A 15266-nucleotide genomic window follows, 5' to 3' on the forward strand; every position below is an offset into this window, starting at 1 on the left:
AGCTCTGGTAAAAGTCAGATTTCTTTGTCTCAGATCTTCCTCTAGCCTTGTTCTTCTTTCGAGAATTCCCTTGTGCTGCCTCAGTTGGATCTCCTTCACTTGACAGGGGGGTACTCGAGCAGCGACCCTCCCCAGCTCTAGCCCAACTCCTACTTACCTGCCAGGTGAGAAACTATGATCACGTAGGTGCTTCTCCCAGGGCAAGGCTCACCCATTGCACTCTGGGTGTGCTGCTCCTGCGATTTCCCCAATTGTGGGAAACTTGACTGCATAATTTGTGTTTCCCCTGGTCGGCTCTCGTATAATTCAGATCTCTTTGTCTCAGGTCTCTCTCCAGCCTAGTTTGCTGTCTGTTTCCACTTCTCTTTTCTTAAGTGCCTTCCAATGCACAATGCAAACTACAGGTAGTGCTGCAGGGCCCACACCCTTTTACTTGCCGTACAGAGCAGCTCTGGAGCTGTTACAGTGCCCAGCTGCTGCAAGAAATCAGCTTGAATGCTTCAGGGGCTGGGGCATAGCCAACATGAGCCCCACACCGAAGGAGGGTGGGGGTGTTTAATGCGAACTAAGGGTCATCCAAGCGCCGCAAAAGGCCGCCGTGCCCTGCATACCCCTTTTCTCTTTTCATATGCAGATGAGGGTTCCAGCAAACTTTGGCCCACTGCTTGGATGACATCACCGTATGCAAATCCGTCTTCTGCAGAACTTCCCCCAGGAATGCTTGTACTAGTTGTTGCATTTGGTTTGTTGTTTGGGGGTGCTTCAGTATTAGGCAGCCTTCTGCCCTCCCATGTTCATCTGAAAATATGTGTTCTCCCTGCAGTTGTTGTCCCCAGATGGGAGTTCCCTTGTGCTGCCTCTGTTGAATCTCCTTTACTTGACAGAGATGTGCCTGAGCAGCGGCCCTCCCCAGCCCTATCCCAAATCATACTTATTTTGCATAGGAGATACCATGGTCATGAAGATTGTTCTCCGAGGGTGAGGTTCATTCATTGCATTTTGGGTATGCTGACCCCTGTGATTTCCCCAAATGTGGGAAACTCGACTGCATTATTTGTGGTAGTGGGGGACTGTGTTTGTGCTTTCCTCTGGTCAGCTCTGGTAAAAGTCAGATTTCTTTGTCTCAGATTTTCCTCTAGCCTTGTTCTTCTTTCGAGAGTTCCCTTGTGCTGCCTCAGTTGGATCTCCTTCACTTGACAGGGGGGTACCCGAGCAGCAACCCTCCCCAGCTCTAGCCCAACTCCTACTTACCTGCCAGGTGAGATACTATGATCATGAAGGTGCTTCTCCCAGGGCAAGGCTCACCCATTGCACTCTGGGTGTGCTGCTCCTGCGATTTCCCCAAATGTGGGACTCTTGACTGCATAATTTGTGTTTCCCCTGGTCGGCTCTCGTATAATTTAGATCTCTTTGTCTCAGGTCTCTCTCCAGCCTAGTTTGCTGCCTGTTTCCACTTCTCTTTTCTTGAGCCGCTCCCTTCTATGCCCTTGCGCACTATCCTGACTTCTCCCGTCTGCTTACTTTGTGCCTTCCAACGCACAATGCGAACTACAGGTAGTGCTGCAGGGCCCACACCCTTTTACTTGCCTTACAGAGCAGCTCTGGAGCTGTTACAGTGCCCAGCTGCTGCAAGAAATCATCTTGAATACTTCAGGGGTGTGGCCATACCTGTAATCTGCAGCCAGTAAAATTGATTGCAAGCCTTGGGAGTGAACCCAAAATTGCAATCAATGTAGCTGGTAAATCATTAAACTTTCTTGTAGACACAGGGGCGGCCAAATCAGTGATAAATTCGACAGTGGGCATGAGAACCACTGGTAGGACAATTCCAGCCATAGGAGTAACAGGAGTAGTCCAGCATTACCCTGTTAGCAAACCAGCAGAGATTACAATAGGGCCGTTACATACCAAGCATTCCTTTTTGCTGGCTGCATCGGCACCGACCAATCTCCTGGGTAGAGACTTACTGTGTAAAATGGGGTGCGTCATTTATTGTACTCCTGAAGGTGTATTCTTGGACATACCTGAGAATCACGCTCAGGAAGTGCGAGACATGTTAGATTCCCCATCAAAATTAATGTCACATACCATTATGACAAATAGGACTCCATCCCAAGTAGAAGAAATGACATCTCAGATACCAGAGTCACTTTGGACAAAAGATGGACAGGACACTGGATTAATGGCAAACGTAGCTCCAGTAGTTGTACAAGTAAAAGATGGTAGGATATGCTTCATCTACACGTTATAGCCCTGAATTTTCCAATGCCTAGCTCTTTGCAAAAGAGAGATATTGGCAAGGAAAAGCTGTATTGTACCTTTGCATTTTTCTCCCAAACGAAAGACACTAGAATGAAAATTTTAAAGCCTCCTGTTAGTGCTTCATCTACACGTTATAGCCCTGAATTTTCCAATGCCTATCTCTTTGCAAAAGAGAGATATCGGCAAGGAAAAGCTGTATTGTACCTTTGCATTTTTCTCCCAAACGAAAGACACTAGAATGAAAATTTTAAAGCCTCCTGTTAGTGCTTCATCTACACGTTATAGCCCTGCATTTTCCAATGCCTATCTCTTTGCAAAAGAGAGATATCGGCAAGGAAATGCTGTATTGTACCTTTGCATTTTTCTCCCAAACGAAAGACACTAGAATGAAAATTTTAAAGCCTCTTGTTAGTGCTTCATCTACACGTTATAGCCCTGCATTTTCCAATGCCTATCTCTTTGCAAAAGAGAGATATCGGCAAGGAAAAGCTGCATTGTACCTTTGCATTTTTCTCCCAAACGAAAGACACTAGAATGAAAATTGTAAAGCCTCCTGTTAGTGCTTCATCTACACGTTATAGCCCTGCATTTTCCAATGCCTAGCTCTTTGCAAAAGAGAGATATTGGCAAGGAAAAGCTGTATTGTACCTTTGCATTTTTCTCCCAAACGAAGGACACTAGAATGAAAATTTTAAAGCCTCCTGTTAGTGCTTCATCTACACGTTATAGCCCTGAATTTTCCAATGCCTATCTCTTTGCAAAAGAGAGATATCGGCAAGGAAAAACTGTATTGTACCTTTGCATTTTTCTCCCAAACGAAAGACACTAGAATGAAAATTTTAAAACCTCCTGTTAGTGCTTCATCTACACGTTATAGCCCTGAATTTTCCAATGCCTAGCTCTTTGCAAAAGAGAGATATTGGCAAGGAAAAGCTGTATTGTACCTTTGCATTTTTCTCCCAAACGAAAGACACTAGAATGAAAATTTTAAAGCCTACTGTTAGTGCTTCATCTACACGTTATAGCCCTGAATTTTCCAATGCCTAGCTCTTTGCAAAAGAGAGATATCGGCAAGGAAAAGCTGTATTGTACCTTTGCATTTTTCTCCCAAACGAAAGACACTAGAATGAAAATTTTAAAGCCTCCTGTTAGTGCTTCATCTACACGTTATAGCCCTGAATTTTCCAATGCCTATCTCTTTGCAAAAGAGAGATATCGGCAAGGAAAAGCTGTATTGTACCTTTGCATTTTTCTCCCAAACGAAGGACACTAGAATGAAAATTTTAAAGCCTCCTATTAGTGCTTCATATACACGTTTTAGCCCTGAATTTTCCAATGCCTATCTCTTTGCAAAAGAGAGATATCGGCAAGGAAAAGCTGTATTGTACCTTTGCATTTTTCTCCCAAACGAAAGACACTAGAATGAAAATTTTAAAGCCTCCTGTTAGTGCTTCATCTACACGTTATAGCCCTGAATTTTCCAATGCCTATCTCTTTGCAAAAGAGAGATATCGGCAAGGAAATGCTGTATTGTACCTTTGCATTTTTCTCCCAAACGAAAGACACTAGAATGAAAATTTTAAAGCCTCCTGTTAGTGCTTCATCTACACGATATAGCCCTGCATTTTCCAATGCCTATCTCTTTGCAAAAGAGAGATATCGGCAAGGAAAAGCTGCATTGTACCTGTGCATTTTTCTCCCAAACGAAAGACACTAGAATGAAAATTGTAAAGCCTCCTGTTAGTGCTTCATCTACACGTTATAGCCCTGCATTTTCCAATGCCTAGCTCTTTGCAAAAGAGAGATATTGGCAAGGAAAAGCTGTATTGTACCTTTGCATTTTTCTCCCAAACGAAAGACACTAGAATGAAAATTTTAAAGCCTCCTGTTAGTGCTTCATCTACACGTTATAGCCCTGAATTTTCCAATGCCTATCTCTTTGCAAAAGAGAGATATCGGCAAGGAAAAGCAGCATTGTACTTTTGCATTTTTCTCCCAAACGAAAGACACTAGAATGAAAATTTTAAAGCCTCCTGTTAGTGCTTCATCTACACGTTATAGCCCTGAATTTTCCAATCCCTAGCTCTTTGCAAAAGAGAGATATTGGCAAGGAAAAGCTGTATTGTACCTTTGCATTTTTCTCCCAAACGAAGGACACTAGATTGAAAATTTTAAAGCCTCCTATTAGTGCTTCATCTACACGTTATAGCCCTGAATTTTCCAATGCCTAGCTCTTTGCAAAAGAGAGATATCGGCAAGGAAAAGCTGTATTGTACCTTTGCATTTTTCTCCCAAACGAAAGACACTAGAATGAAAATTTTAAAGCCTCCTGTTAGTGCTTCATCTACACGTTATAGCCCTGAATTTTCCAATGCCTATCTCTTTGCAAAAGAGAGATATCGGCAAGGAAAAGCTTTATTGTACCTTTGCATTTTTCTCTAAAACGAAAGAAACTAGAATGAAAATTTTAAAGCCTCCTGTTAGTGCTTCATCTACACGTTATAGCCCTGAATTTTCCAATGCCTATCTCTTTGCAAAAAAGAGATATCGGCAAGGAAAAGCTGTATTGTACCTTTGCATTTTTCTCCCAAACGAAGGACACTAGAATGAAAATTTAAAAGCCTCCTGTTAGTGCTTCATCTACACGGTATAGCCCTGAATTTTCCAATGCCTAGCTCTTTGCAAAAGAGAGATATTGGCAAGGAAAAGCTGTATTGTACCTTTGCATTTTTCTCCCAAACGAAGGACACTATAATGAAAATTTTAAAGCCTCCTGTTAGTGCTTCATCTACACGGTATAGCCCTGAATTTTCCAATGCCTAGCTCTTTGCAAAAGAGAGATATCGGCAAGGAAATGCTGTATTGTACCTTTGCATTTTTCTCCCAAACGAAAGACACTAGAATGAAAATTTTAAAGCCTACTGTTAGTGCTTCATCTACACGTTATAGTCCTGCATTTTCCAATGCCTATCTCTTTGCAAAAGAGAGATATCGGCAAGGAAAAGCTGCATTGTACTTTTGCATTTTTCTCCCAAACGAAAGACACTAGAATGAAAATTTTAAAGCCTCCTGTTAGTGCTTCATCTACACGTTATAGCCCTGAATTTTCCAATGCCTAGCTCTTTGCAAAAGAGAGATATTGGCAAGGAAAAGCTGTATTGTACCTTTGCATTTTTCTCCCAAACGAAAGACACTAGAATGAAAATTTTAAAGCCTCCTGTTAGTGCTTCATCTACACGTTATAGCCCTGAATTTTCCAATGCCTATCTCTTTGCAAAAGAGAGATATCGGCAAGGAAAAACTGTATTGTACCTTTGCATTTTTCTCCCAAACGAAAGACACTAGAATGAAAATTTTAAAGCCTCCTGTTAGTGCTTCATCTACACGTTATAGCCCTGAATTTTCCAATGCCTATCTCTTTGTAAAAGAGAGATATCGGCAAGGAAAAGCTGTATTGTACCTTTGCATTTTTCTCCCAAACGAAGGACACTAGAATGAAAATTTAAAAGCCTCCTGTTTAGTGCTTCATCTACACGGTATAGCCCTGAATTTTCCAATGCCTAGCTCTTTGCAAAAGAGAGATATTGGCAAGGAAAAGCTGTATTGTACCTTTGCATTTTTCTCCCAAACGAAGGACACTAGAATGAAAATTTTAAAGCCTCCTGTTAGTGCTTCATCTACACGTTATAGCCCTGAATTTTCCAATGCCTATCTCTTTGCAAAAGAGAGATATCGGCAAGGAAAAACTGTATTGTACCTTTGCATTTTTCTCCCAAACGAAAGACACTACAATGAAAATTTTAAAGCCTCCTGTTAGTGCTTCATCTACACGTTATAGCCCTGAATTTTCCAATGCCTAGCTCTTTGCAAAAGAGAGATATTGGCAAGGAAAAGCTGTATTGTACCTTTGCATTTTTCTCCCAAACTAAAGACACTAGAATGAAAATGTTAAAGCCTACTGTTAGTGCTTCATCTACACGTTATAGCCCTGAATTTTCCAATGCCTAGCTCTTTGCAAAAGAGAGATATCGGCAAGGAAAAGCTGTATTGTACCTTTGCATTTTTCTCCCAAACGAAAGACACTAGAATGAAAATTTTAAAGCCTCCTGTTAGTGCTTCATCTACACGTTATAGCCCTGAATTTTCCAATGCCTATCTCTTTGCAAAAGAGAGATATCGGCAAGGAAAAGCTTTATTGTACCTTTGCGTTTTTCTCCCAAACGAAGGACACTAGAATGAAAATGTTAAAGCCTCCTATTAGTGCTTCATCTACACGTTATAGCCCTGAATTTTCCAATGCCTATCTCTTTGCAAAAGAGAGATATCGGCAAGGAAAAGCTGTATTGTACCTTTGCATTTTTCTCCCAAACGAAGGACACTAGAATGAAAATTTAAAAGCCTTCTGTTTAGTGCTTTATCTACACGGTATAGCCCTGAATTTTCCAATGCCTAGCTCTTTGCAAAAGAGAGATATTGGCAAGGAAAAGCTGTATTGTACCTTTGCATTTTTCTCCCAAACGAAGGACACTAGAATGAAAATTTTAAAGCCTCCTGTTAGTGCTTCATCTACACGTTATAGCCCTGAATTTTCCAATGCCTATCTCTTTGCAAAAGAGAGATATCGGCAAGGAAAAGCTTTATTGTACCTTTGCATTTTTCTCCCAAACGAAGGACACTAGAATGAAAATTTTAAAGCCTCCTATTAGTGCTTCATCTACACGTTATAGCCCTGAATTTTCCAATGCCTATCTCTTTGCAAAAGAGAGATATCGGCAAGGAAAAGCTGTATTGTACCTTTGCATTTTTCTCCCAAACGAAGGACACTAGAATGAAAATTTTAAAGCCTCCTATTAGTGCTTCATCTACACGTTATAGCCCTGAATTTTCCAATGCCTATCTCTTTGCAAAAGAGAGATATCGGCAAGGAAAAGCTGTATTGTACCTTTGCATTTTTCTCCCAAACGAAAGACACTAGAATGAAAATTTTAAAGCCTCCTGTTAGTGCTTCATCTACACGTTATAGCCCTGAATTTTCCAATGCCTATCTCTTTGCAAAAGAGAGATATCGGCAAGGAAAAGCTGTATTGTACCTTTGCATTTTTCTACCAAACGAAGGACACTAGAATGAAATTTAAAAGCCTCCTGTTAGTGCTTCATCTACACGGTATAGCCCTGAATTTTCCAATGCCTAGCTCTTTGCAAAAGAGAGATATTGGCAAGGAAAAGCTGTATTGTACCTTTGCATTTTTCTCCCAAACTAAAGACACTAGAATGAAAATTTTAAAGCCTACTGTTAGTGCTTCATCTACACGTTATAGCCCTGAATTTTCCAAAGCCTAGCTCTTTGCAAAAGAGAGATATCGGCAAGGAAAAGCTGTATTGTACCTTTGCATTTTTCTCCCAAACGAAAGACACTAGAATGAAAATTTTAAAGCCTCCTGTTAGTGCTTCATCTACACGTTATAGCCCTGAATTTTCCAATGCCTATCTCTTTGCAAAACAGAGATATCGGCAAGGAAAAGCTTTATTGTACCTTTGCATTTTTCTCCCAAACGAAGGACACTACAAAGAAAATTTTAAAGCCTCCTATTAGTGCTTCATCTACACGTTATAGCCCTGAATTTTCCAATGCCTATCTCTTTGCAAAAGAGAGATATCGGCAAGGAAAAGCTGTATTGTATCTTTGCATTTTTCTCCCAAACGAAGGACACTAGAATGAAAATTTTAAAGCCTCCTGTTAGTGCTTCATCTACACGTTATAGCCCAGAATTTTCCAATGCCTATCTCTTTGCAAAAGAGAGATATCGGCAAGGAAAAGCTGTATTGTACCTTTGCATTTTTCTCCCAAACGAAAGACACTAGAATGAAAATTTTAAAGCCTCCTGTTAGTGCTTCATCTACACGTTATAGCCCAGAATTTTCCAATGCCTATCTCTTTGCAAAAGAGAGATATCGGCAAGGAAAAGCTGTATTGTACCTTTGCATTTTTCTCCCAAACGAAAGACACTAGAATGAAAATTTTAAAGCCTCCTGTTAGTGCTTCATCTACACGTTATAGCCCTGAATTTTCCAATGCCTATCTCTTTGCAAAAGAGAGATATCGGCAAGGAAAAGCTGTATTGTACCTTTGCATTTTTCTACCAAACGAAGGACACTAGAATGAAAATTTAAAAGCCTCCTGTTAGTGCTTCATCTACACGGTATAGCCCTGAATTTTCCAATGCCTAGCTCTTTGCAAAAGAGAGATATTGGCAAGGAAAAGCTGTATTGTACCTTTGCATTTTTCTCCCAAACGAAGGACACTAGAATGAAAATTTTAAAGCCTCCTGTTAGTGCTTCATCTACACGTTATAGCCCTGAATTTTCCAATGCCTATCTCTTTGCAAAAGAGAGATATCGGCAAGGAAAAACTGTATTGTACCTTTGCATTTTTCTCCCAAACGAAAGACACTAGAATGAAAATTTTAAAGCCTCCTGTTAGTGCTTCATCTACACGTTATAGCCCTGCATTTTCCAATGCCTAGCTCTTTGCAAAAGAGAGATATTGGCAAGGAAAAGCTATATTGTACCTTTGCATTTTTCTCCCAAACGAAGGACACTAGATTGAAAATTTTAAAGCCTCCTATTAGTGCTTCATCTACACGTTATAGCCCTGAATTTTCCAATGCCTAGCTCTTTGCAAAAGAGAGATATCGGCAAGGAAAAGCGGTATTGTACCTTTGCATTTTTCTCCCAAACGAAGGACACTAGAATGAAAATTTTAAAGCCTCCTGTTAGTGCTTCATCTACACGTTATAGCCCAGAATTTTCCAATGCCTATCTCTTTGCAAAAGAGAGATATCGGCAAGGAAAAGCTGTATTGTACCTTTGCAGTTTTCTCCCAAACGAAAGACACTAGAATGAAAATTTTAAAGCCTCCTGTTAGTGCTTCATCTACACGTTATAGCCCAGAATTTTCCAATGCCTATCTCTTTGCAAAAGAGAGATATCGGCAAGGAAAAGCTGTATTGTACCTTTGCATTTTTCTCCCAAACGAAAGACACTAGAATGAACATTTTAAAGCCTCCTGTTAGTGCTTCATCTACACGTTATAGCCCTGAATTTTCCAATGCCTATCTCTTTGCAAAAGAGAGATATCGGCAAGGAAAAGCTGTAATGTACCTTTGCATTTTTCTACCAAACGAAGGACACTAGAATGAAAATTTAAAAGCCTCCTGTTAGTGCTTCATCTACACGGTATAGCCCTGAATTTTCCAATGCCTAGCTCTTTGCAAAAGAGAGATATTGGCAAGGAAAAGCTGTATTGTACCTTTGCATTTTTCTCCCAAACTAAAGACACTAGAATGAAAATTTTAAAGCCTACTGTTAGTGCTTCATCTACACGTTATAGCCCTGAATTTTCCAAAGCCTAGCTCTTTGCAAAAGAGAGATATCGGCAAGGAAAAGCTGTATTGTACCTTTGCATTTTTCTCCCAAACGAAAGACACTAGAATGAAAATTTTAAAGCCTCCTGTTAGTGCTTCATCTACACGTTATAGCCCTGAATTTTCCAATGCCTATCTCTTTGCAAAACAGAGATATCGGCAAGGAAAAGCTTTATTGTACCTTTGCATTTTTCTCCCAAACGAAGGACACTAGAATGAAAATTTTAAAGCCTCCTATTAGTGCTTCATCTACACGTTATAGCCCTGAATTTTCCAATGCCTATCTCTTTGCAAAAGAGAGATATCGGCAAGGAAAAGCTGTATTGTACCTTTGCATTTTTCTCCCAAACGAAGGACACTAGAATGAAAATTTTAAAGCCTCCTGTTAGTGCTTCATCTACACGTTATAGCCCAGAATTTTCCAATGCCTATCTCTTTGCAAAAGAGAGATATCGGCAAGGAAAAGCTGTATTGTTCCTTTGCATTTTTCTCCCAAACGAAAGACACTAGAATGAAAATTTTAAAGCCTCCTGTTAGTGCTTCATCTACACGTTATAGCCCTGAATTTTCCAATGCCTATCTCTTTGCAAAAGAGAGATATCGGCAAGGAAAAGCTGTATTGTACCTTTGCATTTTTCTACCAAACGAAGGACACTAGAATGAAAATTTAAAAGCCTCCTGTTAGTGCTTCATCTACACGGTATAGCCCTGAATTTTCCAATGCCTAGCTCTTTGCAAAAGAGAGATATTGGCAAGGAAAAGCTGTATTGTACCTTTGCATTTTTCTCCCAAACGAAGGACACTAGAATGAAAATTTTAAAGCCTCCTGTTAGTGCTTCATCTACACGTTATAGCCCTGAATTTTCCAATGCCTATCTCTTTGCAAAAGAGAGATATCGGCAAGGAAAAACTGTATTGTACCTTTGCATTTTTCTCCCAAACGAAAGACACTAGAATGAAAATTTTAAAGCCTCCTGTTAGTGCTTCATCTACACGTTATAGCCCTGCATTTTCCAATGCCTATCTCTTTGCAAAAGAGAGATATCGGCAAGGAAAAGTAGCATTGTACCTTTGCATTTTTCTCCCAAACGAAAGACACTAGAATGACAATTGTAAAGCCTCCTGTTAGTGCTTCATCTACACGTTATAGCCCTGCATTTTCCAATGCCTAGCTCTTTGCAAAAGAGAGATATTGGCAAGGAAAAGCTGTATTGTACCTTTGCATTTTTCTCCCAAACGAAAGACACTAGAATGAAAATTTAAAAGCCTCCTGTTAGTGCTTCATCTACACGTTATAGCCCTGAATTTTCCAATGCTTATCTCTTTGCAAAAGAGAGATATCGGCAAGGAAAAGCAGCATTGTACTTTTGCATTTTTCTCCCAAACGAAAGACACTAGAATGAAAATTTTAAAGCCTCCTGTTAGTGCTTCATCTACACGTTATAGCCCTGAATTTTCCAATGCCTAGCTCTTTGCAAAAGAGAGATATTGGCAAGGAAAAGCTATATTGTACCTTTGCATTTTTCTCCCAAACGAAGGACACTAGATTGAAAATTTTAAAGCCTCCTATTAGTGCTTCATCTACACGTTATAGCCCTGAATTTTCCAATGCCTAGCTCTTTGCAAAAGAGAGATATCGGCAAGGAAAAGCGGTATTGTACCTTTGCATTTTTCTCCCAAACGAAATACACTAGAATGAAAATTTTAAAGCCTCCTGTTAGTGCTTCATCTACACGTTATAGTCCTGAATTTTCCAATGACTATCTCTTTGCAAAAGAGAGATATCGGCAAGGAAAAGCTGTATTGTACCTTTGCATTTTTCTCCCAAACGAAGGACACTAGAATGAAAATGTTAAAGCCTCCTATTAGTGCTTCATCTACACGTTATAGCCCTGAATTTTCCAATGCCTATCTCTTTGCAAAAGAGAGATATCGGCAAGGAAAAGCTGTATTGTACCTTTGCAGTTTTCTCCCAAACGAAGGACACTAGAATGAAAATTTTAAAGCCTCCTGTTAGTGCTTCATCTACACGTTATAGCCCTGAATTTTCCAATGCCTATCTCTTTGCAAAAGAGAGATATCGGCAAGGAAATGCTGTATTGTACCTTTGCATTTTTCTCCCAAACGAAATACACTAGAATGAAAATTTTAAAGCCTCCTGTTAGTGCTTCATCTACACGTTATAGCCCTGAATTTTCCAATGCCTATCTCTTTGCAAAAGAGAGATATCGGCAAGGAAAAGCTGTATTGTACCTTTGCATTTTTCTCCCAAACGAAGGACACTAGAATGAAAATTTTAAAGCCTCCTATTAGTGCTTCATCTACACGTTATAGCCCTGAATTTTCCAATGCCTATCTCTTTGCAAAAGAGAGATATCGGCAAGGAAAAGCTGTATTGTACCTTTGCAGTTTTCTCCCAAACGAAGGACACTAGAATGAAAATTTTAAAGCCTCCTGTTAGTGCTTCATCTACACGTTATAGCCCTGAATTTTCCAATGCCTATCTCTTTGCAAAAGAGAGATATCGGCAAGGAAATGCTGTATTGTACCTTTGCATTTTTCTCCCAAACGAAAGACACTAGAATGAAAATTTTAAAGCCTCCTGTTAGTGCTTCATCTACACGTTATAGCCCTGCATTTTCCAATGCCTATCTCTTTGCAAAAGAGAGATATCGGCAAGGAAAAGCAGCATTGTACCTTTGCATTTTTCTCCCAAACGAAAGACACTAGAATGAAAATTGTAAAGCCTCCTGTTAGTGCTTCATCTACACGTTATAGCCCTGCATTTTCCAATGCCTAGCTCTTTGCAAAAGGGAGATATTGGCAAGGAAAAGCTGTATTGTACCTTTGCATTTTTCTCCCAAACGAAAGACACTAGAATGAAAATTTTAAAGCCTCCTGTTAGTGCTTCATCTACACGTTATAGCCCTGAATTTTCCAATGCTTATCTCTTTGCAAAAGAGAGATATCGGCAAGGAAAAGCAGCATTGTACTTTTGCATTTTTCTCCCAAACGAAAGACACTAGAATGAAAATTTTAAAGCCTCCTTTTAGTGCTTCATTTACACGTTATAGCCCTGAATTTTCCAATGCCTAGCTCTTTGCAAAAGAAAGATATTGGCAAGGAAAAGCTGTATTGTACCTTTGCATTTTTCTCCCAAACGAAGGACACTAGATTTAAAATTTTAAAGCCTCCTATTAGTGCTTCATCTACACGTTATAGCCCTGAATTTTCCAATGCCTAGCTCTTTGCAAAAGAGAGATATCGGCAAGGAAAAGCGGTATTGTACCTTTGCATTTTTCTCCCAAACGAAATACACTAGAATGAAAATTTTAAAGCCTCCTGTTAGTGCTTCATCTACACGTTATAGCCCTGAATTTTCCAATGCCTATCTCTTTGCAAAAGAGAGATATCGGCAAGGAAAAGCTGTATTGTACCTTTGCATTTTTCTCCCAAACGAAGGACACTAGAATGAAAATTTTAAAGCCTCCTATTAGTGCTTCATCTACACGTTATAGCCCTGAATTTTCCAATGCCTATCTCTTTGCAAAAGAGAGATATCGGCAAGGAAAAGCTGTATTGTACCTTTGCAGTTTTCTCCCAAACGAAAGACACTAGAATGAAAATTTTAAAGCCTCCTGTTAGTGCTTCATCTACACGTTATAGCCCTGAATTTTCCAATGCCTATCTCTTTGCAAAAGAGAGATATCGGCAAGGAAAAACTGTATTGTACCTTTGCATTTTTCTCCCAAACGAAAGACACTAGAATGAAAATTTTAAAGCCTCCTGTTAGTGCTTCATCTACACGTTATAGCCCTGAATTTTCCAATGCCTAGCTCTTTGCAAAAGAGAGATATCGGCAAGGAAAAGCTGTATTGTACCTTTGCATTTTTCTCCCAAACGAAAGACACTAGAATGAAAATTTTAAAGCCTCCTGTTAGTGCTTCATCTACACGTTATAGCTCTGAATTTTCCAATGCTTATCTCTTTGCAAAAGAGAGATATCGGCAAGGAAAAGCAGCATTGTACTTTTGCATTTTTCTCCCAAACGAAAGACACTAGAATGAAAATTTTAAAGCCTCCTGTTAGTGCTTCATTTACACGTTATAGCCCTGAATTTTCCAATGCCTAGCTCTTTGCAAAAGAAAGATATTGGCAAGGAAAAGCTGTATTGTACCTTTGCATTTTTCTCCCAAACGAAGGACACTAGATTGAAAATTTTAAAGCCTCCTATTAGTGCTTCATCTACACGTTATAGCCCTGAATTTTCCAATGCCTAGCTCTTTGCAAAAGAGAGATATCGGCAAGGAAAAGCTGTATTGTACCTTTGCATTTTTCTCCCAAACGAAATACACTAGAATGAAAATTTTAATGCCTCCTGTTAGTGCTTCATCTACACGTTATAGCCCTGAATTTTCCAATGCCTATCTCTTTGCAAAAGAGAGATATCGGCAAGGAAAAGCTGTATTGTACCTTTGCATTTTTCTCCCAAACGAAGGACACTAGAATGAAAATTTTAAAGCCTCCTATTAGTGCTTCATCTACACGTTATAGCCCTGAATTTTCCAATGCCTATCTCTTTGCAAAAGAGAGATATCGGCAAGGAAAAGCTGTATTGTACCTTTGCAGTTTTCTCCCAAACGAAAGACACTAGAATGAAAATTTTAAAGCCTCCTGTTAGTGCTTCATCTACACGTTATAGCCCTGAATTTTCCAATGCCTATCTCTTTGCAAAAGAGAGATATCGGCAAGGAAAAACTGTATTGTACCTTTGCATTTTTCTCCCAAACGAAAGACACTAGAATGAAAATTTTAAAGCCTCCTGTTAGTGCTTCATCTACACGTTATAGCCCTGAATTTTCCAATGCCTAGCTCTTTGCAAAAGAGAGATATCGGCAAGGAAAAGCTGTATTGTACCTTTGCATTTTTCTCCCAAACGAAAGACACTAGAATGAAAATTTTAAAGCCTCCTGTTAGTGCTTCATCTACACGTTATAGCCCTGAATTTTCCAATGCTTATCTCTTTGCAAAAGAGAGATATCGGCAAGGAAAAGCAGCATTGTACTTTTGCATTTTTCTCCCAAACGAAAGACACTAGAATGAAAATTTTAAAGCCTCTTGTTAGTGCTTCATCTACACGTTATAGCCCTGAATTTTCCAATGCCTAGCTCTTTGCAAAAGAAATATATTGGCAAGGAAAAGCTGTATTGTACCTTTGCATTTTTCTCCCAAACGAAGGACACTAGATTGAAAATTTTGAAGCCTCCTATTAGTGCTACATCTACACGTTATAGCCCTGAATTTTCCAATGCCTAGCTCTTTGCAAAAGAGAGATATCGGCAAGGAAAAGCGGTATTGTACCTTTGCATTTTTCTCCCAAACGAAATACACTAGAATGAAAATTTTAAAGCCTCCTGTTAGTGCTTCATCTACACGTTATAGCCCTGAATTTTCCAATGCCTATCTCTTTGCAAAAGAGAGATATCGGCAAGGAAAAGCTGTATTGTACCTTTGCATTTTTCTCCCAAACGAAGGACACTAGAATGAAAATTTTAAAGCCTCCTATTAGTGCTTCATCTA

The 15266-nt window shown here is 39.5% G+C and overlaps 2 non-coding genes and 1 pseudogene across 2 annotated transcripts; all 3 read left to right on the top strand.

Moving 5' to 3' along the window:
- Nucleotides 1-149: 149 nt before the first annotated feature.
- LOC135049575 (U1 spliceosomal RNA) lies at nt 150-312 on the top strand. The gene has a single exon (XR_010241313.1). It is a non-coding gene; the product is annotated as a U1 spliceosomal RNA (small nuclear RNA).
- Nucleotides 313-927: 615 nt separating this feature from the next.
- LOC135049093 (U1 spliceosomal RNA) lies at nt 928-1091 on the top strand. The gene has a single exon (XR_010240861.1). It is a non-coding gene; the product is annotated as a U1 spliceosomal RNA (small nuclear RNA).
- Nucleotides 1092-1243: 152 nt separating this feature from the next.
- Nucleotides 1244-1385, top strand: LOC135049602 (U1 spliceosomal RNA; annotated as a pseudogene).
- The last annotated feature ends 13881 nt before the right edge of the window (nt 1386-15266 follow it).

The sequence above is a fragment of the Pseudophryne corroboree genome, unplaced genomic scaffold (assembly GCF_028390025.1).
Source record: "Pseudophryne corroboree isolate aPseCor3 unplaced genomic scaffold, aPseCor3.hap2 scaffold_99, whole genome shotgun sequence".
NCBI lineage: Eukaryota > Metazoa > Chordata > Amphibia > Anura > Myobatrachidae > Pseudophryne > Pseudophryne corroboree.